General features: G+C 42.8%; 1 long non-coding RNA gene across 1 annotated transcript in view; it reads right to left on the reverse strand.

Moving 5' to 3' along the window:
• Positions 1-18,816, reverse strand: part of LOC309546575 — a 382,448-nt gene extending 363,632 nt beyond the window's left edge. Inside the window, exon 1 of the long non-coding RNA XR_014224939.1 lies at positions 18,584-18,816. This is a non-coding gene — a long non-coding RNA (uncharacterized lncRNA). The remainder of the gene's footprint in view (positions 1-18,583) is intronic.
• Positions 18,817-23,108: the final 4,292 nt, after the last annotated feature.

A 23,108-nucleotide genomic window follows, 5' to 3' on the forward strand; every position in this document is an offset into this window, starting at 1 on the left:
ACCAAGAGAGCATATAAAGAGTGTTTTGCATTTATATCGCACATCATAAATCCTTAAGAGGTGTCTTCCTTTAATTAACATGGTCATACAGTAACTCTTCACCGGTAATAAATATATTTCATGCAAGCAGCACACATCTCCCATCATAGTTCCAGGAAATGCTTGCTAAAAATATTCAGCTGGGTCCCAGTATAGATCAGTTGCTGCACTATACTCCAAAAACACAGAGGTTTAATTATCTAACCAGGTGTATTGAAATGATTCATTACAGCCGCCTAACAGAAATGACTGGAAGCTGGTTAGCAATGTGCTGGATCGAGTTCCTAGGCAGCCAAATATCCAGAATCAGGCCTGACCACACGAGCCAGATTTATGTCACCTGTACAAGCAGATTATAAATCACAATGCAGAAGTGACAAATACTTTTTGACATAAGAGAAACCTGTCGGGAGAAAAATACGGAGCTTGTCATTGCTAATTTTATTGTGAAAATAAAAGTCGCCTTTCATGCTGATCCTCTGTCTTCAGTACGGAGCTAAAATAGGTATGCAGAAAATAAAATTTCCAGATTTTCTCATTGTGTGTATTAGGCATTATAGATAAATAAAATTTCCTGATCTGCGTTGGTTATCAGATAGGTGGCCTTTACATGGACGTGCAACATGTAAAGTCAGAACTTTATCTATAATGCCTAATACACACAATGAGAAAATCGGGAAATTTTGTTTATCTATAATGCCTAGTATACACAATGAGAAAATCGGGAAATTTTATTTATCTAGAATGCCTAATACACACAATGAGAAAATCGGGAAATTTTATTTATCTATAATGCCTAATACACGCAATGAGAAAATCGGGAAATTTTATTTATCTATAATGCCTAATACACACAATGAGAAAATCGGGAAATGTTATTTATCTATAATGCCTAATACACACAATGAGAAAATCGGGAAATGTTATTTATCTATAATGCCTAATACACACAATGAGAAAATCGGGAAATGTTATTTATCTATAATGCCTAATACACATAATGAGAAAATCGGGAAATTTTATTTATCTATAATGCCTAATACACACAATGAGAAAATTGGGAAATGTTATTTATCTATAATGCCTAATACACACAATGAGAAAATCGGGAAATGTTATTTATTTATAATGCCTAGTACACACAATGAGAAAATGGGATTAAGTACCATTTTCGGAGCGATCACCCGACAATGTGATCATTATTATACAGCATTCAAGAGAAGATCACGACAGTTCTTGCAAAAAGATCTGATGGGACCACCACAAAATTTTTCTCGTATGATAACAGAATAAAAGATTTTTGTGTAATGGTATGGTATTTGTATGAAAAAAATCTTCTGACCAAGACCACGCATGCTCATAAAAGAAAGAACACATTATATTACTTCCGAAGTTGTATTCTGTCTTATGAGAATTTTCGTAATTTAAGTATCCTATTGGTTTTCGATATGAGACTAGCATGGAAAACAAAAACAGACGATCATTCATCCGATATTCTCATTGTGTGTACTAGCCATAAGCTGGTTTGGGTTGGTGTGTCTTAGAATTAATCCCTGTTTACATAGGGAGAACTCCATAATGCGGATCCGCCTGCTTAGCAGGGAATCCCTCCGATGATCCCCACTGAGAAGGCCGTTCACAGGTCTGTATCCGCTCCGCTATGCAGTGAGGACATGGACACAGCCCCACTGTTTTCTATGGGGTGGTTAGATTGAAACTGACCTGTCTGTTTCTATCTGACTGTCATCCAATCCAATCCACCAGACAGGTGGGGAATGGATCCCCCATCCATCTATTTTTTGCAGACAGGATCGGATACCAGGGGGGGTGTCAGCAGACACATGTCCGCTGACATCCGCTGCTCCATAGAGAACAATTGCTGGTCCGATCAGGTCCACCCAAGACACTGACTGATGGGACCGCCCGTGTGAAATCAGCCTTAAAGCTAGAGGGTCTTCATGACAGCCAGGTGAATAGCACCAATAGCAGCTTTAATGTTTCCTCTATTTTCCAATAAAGGGGGATGTACAACCAAAGCTTGTTTGGCTGTACTGCTCCTATGGATCACAGGAGTAGATCATTCTGTACTCCTGTGACCTATTTTCAGCAGACAGCGGGCTGAAGCCCACTGCTGGCTGACATCACAGTGCCAGTCCAAGTTCGGGCAAGATCGCAACCATATGTCGGCACCTGGCTCAGCCGCTCAGTGAGCTTCTGCAAGCCTGAGCGGGCCTGTCCTGCCCCCTCCACAGCCCAGCGCTTCAGGGAGCAAAGGGGGGCTGAGCAGAGGGCAGTGACTGTCAGTCACCAGCTCTCTGCTCAGGGAGCTATGAAAACCGAGCGATCTGCAGTGTTTGATTGGTTGGTTCACAGTGCTAGAGCCAGAGAGGGGCCGATGCTGTACACATGTTAGCTAAAGGAGGTAGAGGGCTGATCTTTTATTCAAAGCTGACCTTAGTGGCAAAGTTGAAGCATGTTAACTGTTAAATCCATACCACAGAGCTGTACTCCAGACACAAAAGGTTTTTTTCTTTATGAAAGAGTTCTGTAATCATTTGAGGGAGAGCTAGAGACAGAATATAAACTGGCACATATACAAACTGTTGTACCTACCTCCTGCAGACAGTAATAACAGTTCATTCATTTTCCCTCCATATATGCAGAATGCTGGATTTTTTTCACCTGCCTTGAATCTATGGATACATTATGGTGCAGCTTCAATTCAGCATGACTCAGAACTAGAAATTATCTTCTAACATTTCATTTGTGCCAAGTATAGCTTTCCTACAGCAGCAAGGGGCTAGAATAAAGGAACTAAGCTCAGTGTACTGAAAGTCTGGGACTGAAGACCTCGGGTGATCATATAAGAGAGACACATTTAAAGGGCTAAGTGCACCTTTGTATCAAAATGCATTATGCAGTCAAGGGGCCACATTATTGAAAAATACTAATGGGAGAAATCAGTGCCAACCTTCCTGTGATCCAGGACACCCCTTATGTTGGGTGTGCTCCCAGCATCACTCTTTCTAGTGCTTCCCTGGCCATCACAGTGATTAAGCTCAGAGCTGCTGCGATAGGAGATGGAAAGCACAATATGGATGCACGGGACTCGAAAAAGTGAGATAACTTGTTCCAGAGGGTGCCCAATGTACGGGACATCCCAGATCAAAGTCAGGACGACACTGATCTCTCCCATTCATTTTAGCCAGATTGTGGGTAAATCTCAAAAGGCCTACAGGGATGAAATTTAAAGAGGTTGTAAACCCTCTCTTGGAAGTTGTACCTATAGGTAAGCCTTTAATGAGGCTATAGGTACTTTAAATATCTCCTAAACTTGCACCGTTTAGGAGATATTTAATTTTAATGCAGTCAATGACGTCATCGACGCATGCGCTCTGCCATCAATCAGATAGCAGATGGCCAATCAGATGGCAGATGAACATGTCGGCCGTCCTGTCGCTGTGCGGGAGGCACTGCGGGGGGGTTTGTTCTGAGGTAAGTATTCCATAATGAGCTAGTATGCGATGCAAACTAGCTCATTATGCCTTGGTCTTACAGGTATCTTTTTCTCATTTTTTTGTGCAGGGTTTTCTTCCTCTTTAAACTGTACTCTACATTTTAATTTCAATATTTTTTATATATTTTAACAAGGTCAGTAACAGAACAATACATAACAGCAAACAATGTGCTTTTCATGTTAGGTAAATTCTACATTATAAACCTGCACAGTGTTTTTAAAAGTACTTGACTGTATAGTGCATTTTATTACAAAATTAGCATGGGTCCCGCTGGGTCCATTGGACCCAGGCAGCACTTGGAGAGGGGCAGGAAATTGACTCCCAAGATTTTTTTTCCAGCAGTTTTGTGTGTCATCAGTTTGCAGTGCGTTATGGGCAGCATTCCCCCGTCTCATACTGCAGCCCATAGTGCAAACTGATGAGTATGGAGGAGGCAAAGTGTCTTCTATGGGGAACGTCCCTCACGTAATCGTGGTGTGCGCAATGACGTCAGACATCAGCGCACTCCGTCTCAGGCAGGGCAGGCTGGATCTTCTAGGGCGGTGGGCACGCAAGACACAGGAGTGACAGGAGGACTGAGGACAAACAGTGTGTGTTTGGTGGACCAGTCCGGTGGTGAGTTATGGGAAGATAACAATATATATATAATAATATTTTCTAACTGTTATATTTATATAAAATAATGGATGTGGGGGCCTTTTAGTGGGCATGATTTTTTATTCTTGGACCCAGGCAGCACAATGACTTGTGTGGGCTCTCCTGGAAGCTGGAAATCACTAAAGTAGACCCTGCTATTACAAGGGTCTCCACTAGCCTCCAGGTCCTGTGCTGAGCAGCTGCCCTGCTGCTTACTGAGCACAGGAGGTTGTCCACTTGGCATGGTTGCCAATCAGAGAACATTTTGCATTTTTTCAATGAATGCAAACTGTTCTCTGATTGGAGGAGGTCGAGCTGGACCAATGTAAATATTACCATATCTAGAATTCATCTTTTAGGTAATAACCCATGAGAGCATCTGATTGGCCAACACTGCATTTCATATTTGGGTGCATGGTTTGCCTAGTGCAAGTTCAGAGGCTTTCTTGTAACACCAGTGTTTCTATGTATGCTAGGGACCACTCTATCGCATAGTCCTCCATTACAGACTATGTAGAGGGATCTAAATTCAGTTAGAGTAATCTGTATAGCAGCTGGGAAATAAAACTGGTGGAGTTCCATACACTAATCCACCAACAGTCATACTCTGATATTATATGTATTTACTACTGATCATTTTTCTCCACTGAAGTTCTCAGTTAATGAGATCAATGAAGATTTCATAAAAATCAAAAACAGTATTGATTAAACTGAAACGAGGGTGTTCGTGTATGTAAACGTATACATAGGATTTCTTTATTGTAACTGTTACTGTTGTTGGACAGGGTATATCGGAATGGATTTGACTTTTTAAGCCAATGAGATATTATAGTTCATGCATGCCATACTTGTCCACCCAGGTGACGCATGTATTTTTTGCATGCACATTTAGATGTATTTTAGCGCCTTTTATCATGTGTTGATTTGAAAGAGAAGTCCAGTAGAATATTCCCATTGCACACATTCCTGGAAAAGGCTTTGTAATAAGTGGATGCTGTATCTACTGCTGGCTGGGAGCCGGTATCAACACAAGGTTAATTTGCACCCATAAGTTTACTGAAGTGATCACATCACAGCATAATTTTATGTCGTTTCTAGGCTGCACAGGACACCTTCACCAGGTAGTGAGGAGTTGAAAGAGCAACACACTGAATATGAAAATTTGGATTTCTCAAAAATCTGAGAATTCAGGAAATTGTGTACAATTGTACAGAGTGCAAAGGAGCTCCTACAGATTTTGCCATCTATCCAGATGTTTGGAACCTGCACCAAAAATTCTGAATAGCATAGTACCCAACACCACTGACAGTGTGAGGACCACATATCCACGCTGATGCAACCTCCATAATGACCATTGACTATTAGGCCAGTTGCACATGGACGTAAGAACTTACTGTTGTTTATACTCAGGATCTTGTTAACAAACAGTAAAATGTTTCATAAAGACCTTATGTAAATGCGCTTAAAGACACATAAGTGTAAAATTATTTTTCATTGCCAGTGTTGGTGTAAACATGAGTATGTACGCGTGTAAATAACTGCACCCAAACATAAAATTTTTGATTTTTGCTTTACAGCTCTGTACTTATCGCTCTATTAGTCATCTTTATGCAGCTGTATGTATGGTTCCTAGACTACAATGCATCTATATCCAGGTCAGTAAAATAAAACGTCGCTTTATTTACTTCTGTGCGCAAGAGGCCTTAAGTTGATTTCTCATGGCCTTGGTTAGTAGATTAGGTCTGTAACAGCCTAAAATTTCCGATAACCATATATATATATATATATATATATATATATACACATACACACATATACATACATACACGCACACATATAAAGTATGCACACATATACTGTGTATTGATAGCACAAAGGTCAGTTCGCACTAAACTTTATGAGATATTTTAACTAATTTTATTTAATTGGGTAAAAATTATTCTAAAAAATTATAGTTCCCATGGATCATTACTTTCTTTCCATCTAGGAAACTTTTCCATTGTCTGCTCTCCTCAATTGACACTTTGTCGTGCCTCACAATTAATGTGAAACAGAAGCTAGGAATCATAACCTACACAATTATATTTAAGCAAGCATAATCTATGTTTTTTGAAATTGCAAAATTCACTATGCTTTACCAAAAATGTAGATAATAAATGAGGAAAATATGTTTGTGCAAATTTTGAGCATGTATAAGCCCTAAAACAGGAAATGAAACTCACTCAATCAAGTGTTTCATTTTCTAATCTGCTGGAAGTGCTCAAATTCCTCATACAGCATATGATGCAGCATGGAGATTACCAAAGGTCAATCGGCCCATTAGGGCTGCCATCAGAGAAGGTATCAAATCCTGTTGAGGACACTGTATTGGTCTACTGATACTGGTGACGTGACGTTAAGTGGATCTTGACACCAGATATGAGTGTGCATCTGAAACATATATCAGAGTCAAGATGAGGAGGGAAGCAGTGAAGGGCATTCCTGGCACCCTGACTCTTCAGTGACTATGCAGAAAAGAGAACAATGTAGCACCCTGACATCATATAGCAAGACATCACACATTTACATGGGGGGGAATGGTTCTTCCACTTAGGATCTCTATGTAGTCTATGGTCACCATCTACACTAGCAAAATTACACAAGGTTGCTATTACAACAGATACATTTATTTCCCCTTGTTTCCTTTCCCTGTTCTGCAGCTTGTATTTTAAGAAATTATTATATATTATTGCTTATATACACATAAGAACAATGGATGACAGAATTATGTACAGTGTGTATTGTATATATCCATTTATGCTCAAAGTACAATAACCCATAGCAACAAATCTGAATTTCTTGTCGCTCTTACATTATCCTTGCAAAATTAAATTCATTTTTCAATTCCTAGGATTCAAAGTGATAGCAATAACAATGTCTACTTGCATCTTGTATGGTGGGGTCTTACCAGGTAAACTAAACTAGTGCCACCTTTAAGATGGACCCACAACTCTTTTTATGTCTCCCTATATTAATTATTTATATTACTGTCTATATCAGCTGTTCTCAGTCTTTTTACCCTAATGGAACCCTTGAAATAATTTTCAGGTCTTAGGGAACCCCCTACTAAAACCAATTCATTGGTGGCCAGTTGAAGGAATGCCCTCTTACAGTTTTTCAAAATGCCAACTTTAAACAAGGTATACAGTCAAAATACATTTGGCTGCAAGTGCTGATCAAATGCAGGTTTTCTAGCATGACCGTTTGAGAGAAGCCAGTCATTGACAGGGTTCTGTCCAACAGACATCAGTATACACAGACCAAAATTTGTCTAGATCAGTGGTGTCCAAACTTTTTTCAAAGAAGGCCAGACTTGATGAAGTGAACATGCATGAGGGCCGACTATATATATATATATATATATATATATATATATATATATATATATATATATATATATATATGAAATAAAAAGCATTAGTGCTTTATGAATAAAACCAAACCTACATAAACAGACAGTAGAATTGTAGAGATGACACCTCCTCGGGCAGCTCCACAAGATCCTCGGTCGGCTTGTACAGGTGGCTGTCTGCGGTGAAGGAGAGAAGGGATGCAGTTTTCAAATTCATTCTGCACTCCCGCGCAGTCGTGGGCGGCGCCAGCCAGATAGAGCTGGGTGGGGGGCAGAGCGGGACTCGGGATGCCGATGCGATGGCTCGGGGACTGGGATGTGAGATGTCTCAGAGAGAGACATTGACAAAAGTCAGCTGTGTCTCTGGGGGCGGTATGGAACTAAAGGAAGGGCCACAAGTGGCCCGCGGGCCAGACTTTGGACATGACTGGTCTAGATCATCAGAAACCAGATGCTTTTCAGTCTGCTTATACCCTGCTATACAATCAACTAAAAAGACCCTTGGGGGGAGATTTACAAAAACGGGTGCAGCTGTACATATTAACCAATCAGCTTAAAGGTTTTATTGTCAAAGCTTAAATTAAACATGTTGAAATTAGACAGTGATTGGTTACTATGCACAGCCATAGCTTCCAACTGTCCCTGATTTGGCACACAAAGTCCCTCTGTCCTCCTCATTTGTCCCCCATTTTGGTCAGATCTATATAAAATTGTATATACAATTCAAAATGTAGCTTTCAAAAAGTGTTTCCCAGTGCTAAACTTTTTATTCAATTTCTGAATTGCTGCATTTGTAAAATATTAAAAGCCAGTATAAAGGAAAAGTAGTGGTTAAAAAAAAAAAAAAAAAAGCACTTGTGGGTTTAACTTATCATTTTTATTATAATGCTCCTTTAAGGGGTAAGGGGGTGTGGCAGGGGGTGTGTCATTTGCCTACATACTTTTGCCAATAGGTGTTCTTCATTCCCATCTCAAAAAGTTGGGAGGTATGTGCACTTCTGCCCCAGATTCTGATTGCTCCATTTTTAGTAAATCTCAAACTAGGCGTCATGAAGTTGGCTCTGCCAAGTGGTGTAGGCTCTAGAGCAGTGATGGTGAACCTTGGCACCCCAGATGTTTTGGAACTACATTTCCCATGATCCCCAACTAAAATGCAGAGTGCATGAGCATCATTGGGAAATGTAGTTCCAAAACATCTGGGGTGCCAAGGTTCACCATCACTGCTCTAGAACCATGCAGGCAATATTAAAAGGAAAGCCAATGAGCCACAGACCAACCTCTAGCAACTTCGGGGGAAATCCTGGCCTATAATACTACGTAGAGTTCAGTTGGAAAACAAGACTTGTGAGTAGTAACAAGGACGAACTTTCCTTAAAGTAGAAATCCAATAAAATCTCTAAATCTACAGACATCTACGATCTAACACTAACCTTTCTAGCCCTGTACAGAAGAAATCAGTATACATAACTTTTTTGAAGCCGCTCATTTCCAGTCTCCAGTGGTGGAATCTCTGCAAAGGAGACAGCCGACAACAGCTGGGAAATGAATGAGAAGCGATATCACCCATAGACTTACTATGGGGCTTCCGTTGTCGGCTGCCTCCAGAGTGAAGCCACCCCTGACAGCTCTTTGTGGGATCAGACCGGAGCGGCTTCAGAAAAGGTATGTATAGCAATTTCTTTTTTACGGGGCTAGATAGGTCAGTCTTAGATGGTGGATACCTGTAGATTTAGAGATTTGAGTGTTAGGATGGACTTCTACTTTTGCAGCTAGATTCTTGTTTTTCTTCTCCAAGATAGCTCTAGATATTATTGGTAAAGCAGGAACAATTCTTTATTAAATTACTATATCTGTGAGGCTAAACATTTCTTTAAGGCACCAGAACAACAGCAAATTGATAACTGAGGATCCAGACGACGGGCACACTGAAATCATTGCCTGAAATGAAATGTTTGAGAGACTCGGAGGTGACAACTATCTATACTAACAAACACCAGGGGCTGGATTATTCACCACATAAGCAAAACTTCAAATATCACAATAGTGCAAAAAAGTGGTCGGATCATTTCTTATATATAAATGAAAGCTGATAGAATAAAAGCAGAGGAAATAAAGTGCTTTACACATGTGCATGACGGGGAAGATCAAAGCAGCAATATTACCATCAATATTTACATCAAACGCTATCTAAATAAAAGCATACTTTTGCAAATTCCAAATATGATAGAAATTGAATTAAACATATAAAATATGCTACATACAGGCATATCTTTGCAAATTCCAAATACAAATAGAATAGAAATACAAATATTTTGCGGTCATAGAGAGCTTTTTTTCTTTAGCCAGGGTGATTGCATTGGTCCACCAAGCAAGCTTCATTCCATAAAACATGTATGCAGCCTCACATGACATGTACCGTTATTTTATCTCCATGGCTTTGCATTTTGCATCTCATAAACTGATTACTGAGTAGGCTCTCAGCTAGGCTTAGATTTCCCCAACAATAATGATGAGAGATTTCTTGTGAGCTCCATAAGTTTGATCCTCACACAACAATGGCCATAGTGCACATACAGTAGATAGAGTGAAGCATTTGGAATGAGATTTGCTTGAAGAGATAGTTTCCAATGTGTATAGGAAATGTGGGACCGATCGCACAGCCCAGTACATAGGAGTGTGGGTAATGGCCTCAGGCAGCACTGGCCATGCCCGCTGACGCGTTTCACCCTGCTCACCAGGACTTCGTTAACCCATTCTAATGTGTTGAAACATCTCCACATGCGATAATGTGCACCTCTGATTGCCAGGTGGTGGTTGTTATTGGTTATAATGGCATATTCAAAATTATTGCTTAAAAAAAATAATAATAATAATGATAATAATAATAATAATAATATCTAAAAATGCAAACATATTGAAAAAAAAGAATTTGGAGCACCCATGATAAGTGCAAGTTTCAACAGTGGGGCTGAAAGAAGAAATGACTAGACAACAAGTGTAGTGACATCCCTGATATTCACAAGTCCTTCTGCCATGCTGGCAGATGGTAATTACAGTCTTTTATTCACAGATACATGTGAATGGATGGTGTGGCTGTAGGGGTGGGGCCATAATCAGCCGCAATTAATAAAAAAATTTATTAAAACAGAATTCTACGGAGAGAAGTACCCTTGGATTCTGATGGGGGGGGGCAATTTGAAGGTGAAGTTGTTAAATATGACCATGTTTCATATTAAAGAATATGTACACCCAACATTTTATATTCCTGATATGCGCCTGCTGTATCATGCACTTGATGAAAAATATCCTGTCTTCTTTGTATTGTTTTGTGAAGTCCCTGATGTCTCTGCTTTACTAGCAAAATCTGACCACACTAGGCATGAAGGGACAGTGTGTTCAGTGTTCTAGCTGTGCTGAGCCTGCTCTCCTCCAATGATTACACTTGTGCTGAAACACCCTCCCTGCACCACCTTTCACTGGGAAGTTTAGTGTGCTGCTGTTTCTGCTCCCCTAGCTCTTTTGCAGCTAATACCAGAGGGAATGTGATCACTTAAAAAAAAAAAAAAAAAAAGAAAGTATTTATGTTTTTCTATCCAGTATCCATACACAAATGTTTTGCCTTTCATTTCTATTTTAAACTGAATGGGTTGTTTTACAAGGTGATTGTTTACATTTACTTTAACCACTTCAGCTCCGGAAGATTTAACCCCCTTCATGACCAGGCCATTTTTTGTTATTCGGCACTGCTCTACTATGCCTGGCCATTGCACGGTCATGCAATGCTGTGCCCAAATGAAATGTAAATATTTTTTTTTCACACAGAGCTTTCTTTTGGTGGTATTTGATCGCCATTGGGTTTTTTAGAATTTGCAATATAAACGAAAAAAAAAAGACTAAACATTTTAAAAAAATATATATATATATTTTTTGCTTTCTGCTATAAAACTTATCCAATAAAATTATAATTTTTTTTAAATCAGATTTCTTCATAAATTTTGGCAAAATGTATCCTGCTACATGTTTTTGTTAAAAAAAAAAAAAAAATCCCAATAAGCATATATTGATCAGTTTGCATGAAAGCTATAGCGCCTACAAACTATGGTATACTGTTTATACTGGAATTTTTGTTTTTAATATACTACTAATGGTGGCAATCAATGACGCATTTTAAGACGGTGATAGTGCGGCGGGTAATCTGATGCTGGGGGAACTAACTGCCACTCGCATTGTCAGTGACATTAATACAATGATCAGTGATAATACTATACACCGTCACTGTACTAAAGACACTGGCTGGGAAGAGGTTAACATCTAGGATGATTAGGGGTTAAATATGTGCCTGTGTGTAATGTGTGTAAAGCATGCTGCTTTTACTAACTGATTTCTAACACACCATACGAAAATCGGAAGTAAAATTTAGTCCAACTAACGATCTGTCGATTTTATAGTGCTTTCGACAGCCAATTATCAATTTTCGTACGAAAAAAACTTTATGTGCAGGCTATAACATTTTTATCACACGTGAACACAATGTCCAATTTTCATTAAATTAGTACAGTTTTCATCCGAAAAAAATGGTAAGAGCAAGACTAGGCATGCTCAGAAACAAAAGAATACATACAAAACAATTCAACACATGACATCACTTCTGAAGTTGAATTCTGTCATACGAGAATTTTCATATGAAAGTAACCTCTTCATTTTCCATATGAGACTAGCATGCAACAAAAAAATGGACGAAAAAGCATCCAATAATTTGATCATGTGTACGAGGCTTAAAGGTTAACTCCACTTTCGTGGGGAAAAAAATAGCAAATACAGAAAAAAGAACATAGCGTATACAATTGCGAAACAAATCATATTGTAATTGAATGGTAATAAAATTTCCTTTTCAATCTGCAGCTGTTGTCATTTTCTGAAAATGCAATACAATATGGCTACCTGGAGCTGTTCTGTTCACAGAATGTGTATTGACCACACCCCAGAAACATCATTTCCTACTTGTGTGATTGGCTCACCAATTTTCCCAGAAGTCTGCACTAAGATACAAGTCAGATTTCTGGCATCCCCTGCAACAAGAATGTCATTCTCGGTGAGATACTCCCAATAGGAACATGTCTAAAGGGATGCAGACCCAGCAGCTTTCCTCATTAGAGCTCTGCAGCTGCCACAGCTGATAGATAATTATGAAACCACTCCCATTAGACCCACTCAGCACAGAGGCACAGAGGAACAAACAATGATTTCTTCAGAATAACAAAAAGGTAGGAATCTGCAACAAAGTTGTTAAAATCCTTGTAATGTACAGAGATCACCCAGAGGGGAATGTTTTTTTCTCAACAAAATTGGAGTTACACTTTAAGTTTCTCCTCCCTGCAAACGGAGATTGTTCCCTGTGTACAGAGCTCTGTGTTGATTGTCAACACAGAGCTCTGGGCTGTGGCTGCACACAGCCAATCAGCAGGTCCCGGCCATGAACCATTATCTGGGACTTGCTTACTGGCTCTCACTGTGTACATGTGCCCTAAGCCTGGTAGTAGGCAAAAATGAACAGGTATGTCACTTTGTCCACAGCACGGTTTGACCGTAGTGCATTGTGGGTGGGAAATCACTAAGTTATTAAATTTGTGTGTAATATGAAACATGGTCAGAAAAGTGGACTTATCCTTTAAGTAGAGGTGAAACAAAGCAGTGGTCACAAAAGATACTGTTTTACTGATCCATCTATGACTAAGGTTAACACTACACACTGAGAAAACATGTCCCTATGTATTATTATAGACTTGCTTTGCCCGCTGATACATTTTTATCCCCCAAATTTTACCTATTACATTTAAACCCATGTTAGCCAGGTTTTATTGTATGAATTTGTCTATGTACTCTAACTACACAGGTTTCTTTCAGCATTTAATCATCCATTATTCATATATTGCAATTTCATTGCCAAGCACGCTTTTTTAATCCTAATCTTAAAGTCTGTACCACTTTTTTTCAGCAAGATAGTGTAAAAAAAAAAAAAAAAAAAGCAGCGGGGCTTTGTACACACTGATTGATAGCAAATGCATTTTTTAAAAGAGGGAACAAGTGTACAGAGACTTGCTAACCTTATTAAAGTGGGAAAATGAATAGGGAACAATGCTGAGAGGCACTCGCTGGTAATTAGGTGGCATTCAACATGCAGCATTAAGGAGGATATGCATATTTTATAATGTAGAAGGAGAGGCAACAGATTTTCAACAAGGCAATGACTAAGTCACCATCTGATTGTTATAGTAACACATAAAATGTGACCTGTAACGTATGATATATTCCACAGTTTGTGAAAATCATTAAACACAAGCCGCATAACAGCATGACCCATCAAATAAACTCATCTACGATGACGGCAATAGAATGCCATGCAAACAATTAAAGGATATCTAAACTCCGGAGTCCTGCAGATTACCGCTGCTCAGATAGGGTGGCTGTATTCATTTTTTTTTTTTTTTTAACCTGGTAACCCTGCCTTTACCATACTTTCAGTGCTTAGGTGACAACTGTGCTGAGCAATACTATCACTCTAGGACAGGGAGAGTGTTAGGACTACATAATGCCTCCCTTACTTCCCCATAACCAGGGGGGACAATTGTAGTCCACAGGGACAGCAGAGAACAAAGCGAACTGTGGAAGATATCAGCTCACAGGATTCCTGGATGGATGGACAGCTCTTTTTTGCCACTTGTCAAACAGATAAAATATTATATTTGTTTGTTTTGAGGTTATATTATAAAAAAAAAAACATTGTCAATTGTTTATTTAAACAGACCAAAAAAATTGACATTGAGGTCCGGTTCACACTGATGCGATGCAGGAAGGCTGCGAACTCGCAGCCTGTTCCCGCATCGCACACGCACCCCCGGCAGTTCACACTGCTATATGCGATCCGCTGGGGGTGTCAATGTAATCTTAACGACACCCCCAGTTTGATCGCATATCGCAGTGCGATCGTGCAGTTCGCACAGGATCGGATCACACAAGTGTGAACCGCTGTGCGATCCGATCCTGATGCGGCTGCAAAAATGCCTCCTGTGCGTGTTTGCTGCGGGTGCGATGCGAATTTAGCCATACAGTTTGTATGGCTAAACTCGCACCGTACAGCTGATCGCATGTAATGTCGGAGCAGTGCGCTCTGACATTACATGTGAACCCCGCACACGCACAAGTGTGAACCGGGGCTTAGGGCTTCTTCACACCAGATGCTTTTAGGTGCATTTTTTAAAATGCAATCAATACTGTCCAAGCACCCGGGTTCCCAGCACTGCAATCCGATCCAGAGCTTTCAAGACAAGTACAGGGCACTACCTGCCTGGAGTGTGCATGTTCTCCCTGTGCCTGCGTGGGTTTCCTCCGGGTACTCTGGTATCCTTCTACACTCCAAAGACATGCTGGGAGGTAAATTGGCCCTAGCGTATATGAATGGGAGTTAGGGAGCTTGGATTGTAAGCTCCTGGAGTGCAAGGACTGATGTGAATATATAATACATATGTAAAGTGCTAGGGGTAAATTGGCCCTAGTATATATTAATGGGAGTTAGGGAGCTTAGATTGTAAGCTCCTGGAGTGCAGGGACTGATGTGAATATATAATACATATGTAAAGTGCTAGGGGTAAATTGGCCCTAGTATATATGAATGGGAGTTAGGGAGCTTAGATTGTAAGCTCCTGGAGTGCAAGGACTGATGTGAATATATAATACATATGTAAAGTGCTAGGGGTAAATTGGCCCTAGTATATATTAATGGGAGTTAGGGAGCTTAGATTGTAAGCTCCTGGAGTGCAGGGACTGATGTGAATATATATTACATATGTAAAGTGCTAGGGGTAAATTGGCCCTAGTATATATGAATGGGAGTTAGGGAGCTTAGATTGTAAGCTCCTGGAGTGCAGGGACTGATGTGAATATATATTACATATGTAAAGTGCTAGGGGTAAATTGGCCCTAGTATATATTAATGGGAGTTAGGGAGCTTAGATTGTAAGCTCCTGGAGGGCAGGGACTGATGTGATATATATTACATATGTAAAGTGCTGGGGGTAAATTGGCCCTAGTATATATGAATGTGAGTTAGGGAGCTTAGATTGTAAGCTCCTGGAGGGCAGGGACTGATGTGAATATATAATACATATGTAAAATGCTGGGGGTAAATTGGCCATAGTATATGTATGTATGAATGGGAGCTAGGGAGCTTAGATTGTAAGCTCCTGGAGGGCAGGGACTGATGTGATATATATTACATATGTAAAGTGCTGGAGGTAAATTGGCCTTAGTATATGTATGTATGTATGGATGTGAGTTAGGGAGCTTAGATTGTAAGCTCCTGGAGGGCAGGGACTGATGTGAATATATAATACATATGTAAAGTGCTAGGGGTAAATTGGCCCTAGTATATATGAATGGGAGTTAGGGAGCTTAGATTGTAAGCTCCTGGAGTGCAGGGACTGATGTGAATATATATTACATATGTAAAGTGCTAGGGGTAAATTGGCCATAGTATATGTATGTATTAATGTGAGTTAGGGAGCTTAGATTGTAAGCTCCTGGAGGGCAGGGACTGATGTGATATATATTACATATGTAAAGTGCTAGGGGTAAATTGGCCTTAGTATATGTATGTATGTATGGATGTGAGTTAGGGAGCTTAGATTGTAAGCTCCTGGAGGGCAGGGACTGATGTGAATATATAATACATATGTAAAGTGCTGGGGGTAAATTGGCCTTAGTATATGTATGTATGAATGTGAGTTAGGGAGCTTAGATTGTAAGCTCCTGGAGTGCAGAGACTGATGTGAATATAGAATACATATGTAAAGTGCTGGAGGTAAATTGGCCTTAGTATATGTATGTATGGATGTGAGTTAGGGAGCTTAGATTGTAAGCTCCCTGAGAGCAGGGACTGATGTGAATACAATATATATATATTTGTAAAGGGCTGCATACATTGATGGCAATATACGTATAAAAACCTGAAATAATAACATAAATAAGCCTTTTTTTCCTTTTGCACCAAAACACACATAAACACTCTTTTCAATGAAAAAAAAATGCCTTTGTAATGTGTGGCAACGCACATGTGAAAACGCACACAAAACGCAGGGATTGTGGTTTATACTAGCAAATATTGTTAGAGTTTCCATACACTTTAACGGAATACTTTATTTTCTGAAAGTCTTCCTTTTATAGCTTCAGTAACTTTTTTACTGCTGTGGTTAATGGGAATCCTGGTGTTCAGTGGCTGATTGGGTTAGATTAGTGATCTCTCTCTCCTATAGGGGTTTATGGAAAGGTCTTTAGAATGGTTCACCATGGAGGCAGGCAGGATTTCTCAGCTCAGGAAGATTACAGATAAGAAAGTCCCAGTGACACCATGCAATCAGCTATTGTCCACTGTACAGTGTGAAGGATGCAGGGTGGCAGAGCTGGGATGAGATGGGGACAATGTCAGCTGTCATCACATAATAGAGCCATACCTCCAACCTCCTGAGCAGGACAGTCAGCATGCAGATCATCGGGGATCCCAGACACTGATATATTGTATACAGAGAAGTCATACCAAGCCAGACTACGAGTCCCATCTGTCATCTGCACCCAACAACACAAACTTGTTCACACCACACAGGACATCCCCAGTGGGTACTCCTCTATGTGCCCCATGCAGGGGGATGCTTCTCTCTGTGCCCCATGCAGGGGTGCTCTTCTCTCTGCCCCCCTCTGTGCCACATGCAGGGGGTGCTCCTCTCTCTGCCCCTCTCTGTACCCCATGCACGGGGGCTCCTCTTTCTGCCCCTACTGTTCCCCATGCAGGGGGTGCTCCTTTCTGTGCCCCATGCAGGGGGGTGCTCCCCTCTGTGCCCCATGCAGTGGGTGCTCTTCTCCGTCCCCCTGTCCCCCTCCTCTCTGTGCCCCATACAGGGGGTGCTCCTCTCTGTGCCCCATGCAGGGGGTGCTCCTCTCTGTGCCCCATACAGGGGGTGCTCCTCTCTGTGCCCCATACAGGGGGTGCTCCTCTCTGTGCCCCTCCTCTCTGTGCCCCATACAGGGGGTGCTCCTCTCTGTGCCCCATGCAGGGGGTGCTCCTCTCTGTGCCCCATACAGGGGGTGCTCCTCTCTGTGCCCCATACAGGGGGTGCTCCTCTCTGTGCCCCTCCTCTCTGTGCCCCATACAGGGGGTGCTCCTCTCTGTGCCCCATGCAGGGGGTGCTCCTCTCTGTGCCCCATACAAGGGGTGCTCCTCTCTGTGCCCCATACAGGGGGATGCTCCTCTCTGTGCCCTTCCTCTCTGTGCCCCATACATGGGGTGCTCCTCTCTGTGCCCCATGCAGGGGGTGCTCTTCTCTGTACCCCTCCTCTCTGTGCCCCATACAGGGGGTGCTCCTCTCTGTGCCCCATACAGGGGGGTGCTCTTCTCTGTACCCCTCCTCTCTGTGCCCCATACAGGGGGTGCTCCTCTCTGTGCCCCATACAGGGGGTGCTCTTCTCTGTACCCCTCCTCTCTGTGCCCCATACAGGGGGTGCTCCTCTCTGTGCCCCATACAAGGGGTGCTCCTCTCTGTGCCCCATACAGGGGGGCGCTCTTCTCTGTACCCCTCCTCTCTGTGCCCCATACAGGGGGTGCTCCTCTCTGTGCCCCATACAGGGGGTGCTCCTCTCTGTGCCCCATACAATGGGTGCTCCTCTCTGTGCCCCATACAGGGGGGTGCTCCTCTCTGTGCCCCATACAGGGGGGTGCTCTTCTCTGTACCCCTCCTCTCTGTGCCCCATACAAGGGGTGCTCCTCTCTGTGCCCACACGTGCCGGGCAGAGCTGACAAGTAGCAGAGTGTCCGGGGACAGGACAGGCGGGTGGGCAGCACATGAAACTTTGTCCGTGCCCAGAGCGGAGAGCCCAGTGGCATCTGACAGGGGGAGCCTAGAGCGGGGAGAGGACGGGTTAGGTACGGGGGATGCTGCCGCTGTCCTCCTACCTTTGTGCCGCTCCGGTGCCCCCTCCTCCTCCTCCTCTTCTTCTCTCCGAGCGCAGGGAATGCTGCAGACTGACACCCCGTGGCCGGGATCCGGGGACAGCGATGTGCCGGCTGAGGAGAGACCGATAAAGAGCCACTCATAAACAATGCCAGCCAGGGGAGGAGGAGAAATGCCTGCCGCCCATGGAAAACGTAGAGCGAGAGGAGAAAAGCCTGGGCTGGACTTCACAGGCAGCCGCCTATCACCGAGCCTGCAGGCTGGAGATCAGAGCAATACACAGGGAGCACATCATCCTCATCACTGGAGAGAACTACACCACTCATCATCCTCATCACTGGAGAGAACTACACCACTCATCATCCTCATCACTGGAGAGAACTACACCACTCATCATCCTCATCACTGGAGAGAACTACACCACTCATCATCCTCATCACTGGAGAGAACTACACCACTCATCATCCTCATCACTGGAGAGAACTACACCACTCATCATCCTCATCACTGGAGAGAACTACACCACTCATCATCCTCATCACTGGAGAGAACTACACCACTCATCATCCTCATCACTGGAGAGAACTACACCACTCATCATCCTCATCACTGGAGAGAACTACACCACTCATCATCCTCATCGCTGGAGAGAACTACAACACACATCATCCTCATCACTGGAGAGAACTACACCACTCATCATCCTCATCACTGGAGAGAACTACAACACACATCATCCTCTTCACTGGAGAGAACTACACCACTCATCATCCTCATCACTGGATAGAACTACACCACTTATCATCCCCATCACTGGAGAGAACTACACCACTCATCATCCTCATCACTGGAGAGAACTACAACACACATCATCCTCATCACTGGAGAGAACTACACCACTCATCATCCTCATCACTGGAGAGAACTACACCACTCATCATCCTCATCACTGGAGAGAACTACACCACTTATCATCCCCATCACTGGAGAGAACTACACCACTCATCATCCTCATCACTGGAGAGAACTACAACACACATCATCCTCATCACTGGAGAGAACTACACCACTCATCATCCTCATCACTGGATAGAACTACACTGCACATCATCCTCATCACTGGAGAGAGAACTACACCACTCATCATCCTCATCACTGGAGAGAACTACACCACTCATCATCCTCATCACTGGAGAGAACTACACCACACATCATCCTCATCACTGGAGAGAACTACACTACACATCATCCTCATCACTGGAGAGAACTACACCACTCATCATCCTCATCACTGGAGAGAACTACACCACTCATCATCCTCATCACTGGAGAGAACTACACCACTCATCATCCTCATCACTGGAGAGAACTACACCGCACATCATCCTCATCACTGGAGAGAACTACACTGCACATCATCCTCATCACTGGAGAGAGAACTACACCACTCATCATCCTCATCACTGGAGAGAACTACACCACTCATCATCCGCATCACTGGAGAGAACTGCACCACTCATCATCCTCATCACTGGAGAGAACTACACCACTCATCATCCGCATCACTGGAGAGAACTGCACCACTCATCATCCTCATCACTGGAGAGAACTACACCACTCATCATCCTCATCACTGGAGAGAACTACACCACACATCATCCTCATCACTGGAGAGAACTACACTACACATCATCCTCATCACTGGAGAGAACTACACCACTCATCATCCTCATCACTGGAGAGAACTACACCACTCATCATCCTCATCACTGGAGAGAACTACACTGCACATCATCCTCATCACTGGAGAGAACTACACCACTCATCATCCTCATCACTGGAGAGAACTACACCACTCATCATCCTCATCACTGGAGAGAACTACACCACTCATCATCCTCATCACTGGAGAGAACTACACCACTCATCATCCTCATCACTGGAGAGAACTACACCACTCATCATCCTCATCACTGGAGAGAACTACACTGCACATCATCCTCATCACTGGAGAGAACTACACCACTCATCATCCTCATCACTGGAGAGAACTACACCACTCATCATCCTCATCACTGGAGAGAACTACACCACTCATCATCCTCATCACTGGAGAGAACTACACCACTCATCATCCTCATCGCTGGAGAGAACTACAACACACATCATCCTCATCACTGGAGAGAACTACACCACTCATCATCCTCATCACTGGAGAGAACTACAACACACATCATCCTCTTCACTGGAGAGAACTACACCACTCATCATCCTCATCACTGGATAGAACTACACCACTTATCATCCCCATCACTGGAGAGAACTACACCACTCATCATCCTCATCACTGGAGAGAACTACAACACACATCATCCTCATCACTGGAGAGAACTACACCACTCATCATCCTCATCACTGGAGAGAACTACACCACTCATCATCCTCATCACTGGAGAGAACTACACCACTTATCATCCCCATCACTGGAGAGAACTACACCACTCATCATCCTCATCACTGGAGAGAACTACAACACACATCATCCTCATCACTGGAGAGAACTACACCACTCATCATCCTCATCACTGGATAGAACTACACTGCACATCATCCTCATCACTGGAGAGAGAACTACACCACTCATCATCCTCATCACTGGAGAGAACTACACCACTCATCATCCACATCACTGGAGAGAACTACACCACTCATCATCCTCATCACTGGAGAGAACTACACCACTCATCATCCTCATCACTGGAGAGAACTACACCACACATCATCCTCATCACTGGAGAGAACTACACTACACATCATCCTCATCACTGGAGAGAACTACACCACTCATCATCCTCATCACTGGAGAGAACTACACCACTCATCATCCTCATCACTGGAGAGAACTACACCACTCATCATCCTCATCACTGGAGAGAACTACACCGCACATCATCCTCATCACTGGAGAGAACTACACTGCACATCATCCTCATCACTGGAGAGAGAACTACACCACTCATCATCCTCATCACTGGAGAGAACTACACCACTCATCATCCGCATCACTGGAGAGAACTGCACCACTCATCATCCTCATCACTGGAGAGAACTACACCACTCATCATCCGCATCACTGGAGAGAACTGCACCACTCATCATCCTCATCACTGGAGAGAACTACACCACTCATCATCCTCATCACTGGAGAGAACTACACCACACATCATCCTCATCACTGGAGAGAACTACACTACACATCATCCTCATCACTGGAGAGAACTACACCACTCATCATCCTCATCACTGGAGAGAACTACACCACTCATCATCCTCATCACTGGAGAGAACTACACTGCACATCATCCTCATCACTGGAGAGAACTACACCACTCATCATCCTCATCACTGGAGAGAACTACACCACTCATCATCCTCATCACTGGAGAGAACTACACCACTCATCATCCTCATCACTGGAGAGAACTACACCACTCATCATCCTCATCACTGGAGAGAACTACACCACTCATCATCCTCATCACTGGAGAGAACTACACTGCACATCATCCTCATCACTGGAGAGAACTACACCACTCATCATCCTCATCACTGGAGAGAACTACACCACTCATCATCCTCATCACTGGAGAGAACTACACCACTCATCATCCTCATCACTGGAGAGAACTACACCACTCATCATCCTCATCGCTGGAGAGAACTACAACACACATCATCCTCATCACTGGAGAGAACTACACCACTCATCATCCTCATCACTGGAGAGAACTACAACACACATCATCCTCTTCACTGGAGAGAACTACACCACTCATCATCCTCATCACTGGATAGAACTACACCACTTATCATCCCCATCACTGGAGAGAACTACACCACTCATCATCCTCATCACTGGAGAGAACTACAACACACATCATCCTCATCACTGGAGAGAACTACACCACTCATCATCCTCATCACTGGAGAGAACTACACCACTCATCATCCTCATCACTGGAGAGAACTACACCACTTATCATCCCCATCACTGGAGAGAACTACACCACTCATCATCCTCATCACTGGAGAGAACTACAACACACATCATCCTCATCACTGGAGAGAACTACACCACTCATCATCCTCATCACTGGATAGAACTACACTGCACATCATCCTCATCACTGGAGAGAGAACTACACCACTCATCATCCTCATCACTGGAGAGAACTACACCACTCATCATCCACATCACTGGAGAGAACTACACCACTCATCATCCTCATCACTGGAGAGAACTACACCACTCATCATCCTCATCACTGGAGAGAACTACACCACACATCATCCTCATCACTGGAGAGAACTACACTACACATCATCCTCATCACTGGAGAGAACTACACCACTCATCATCCTCATCACTGGAGAGAACTACACCACTCATCATCCTCATCACTGGAGAGAACTACACCACTCATCATCCTCATCACTGGAGAGAACTACACCGCACATCATCCTCAT

This window comes from Pelophylax lessonae, assembly GCF_965119305.1.
Source record: "Pelophylax lessonae genome assembly, chromosome: 2".
NCBI lineage: Eukaryota > Metazoa > Chordata > Amphibia > Anura > Ranidae > Pelophylax > Pelophylax lessonae.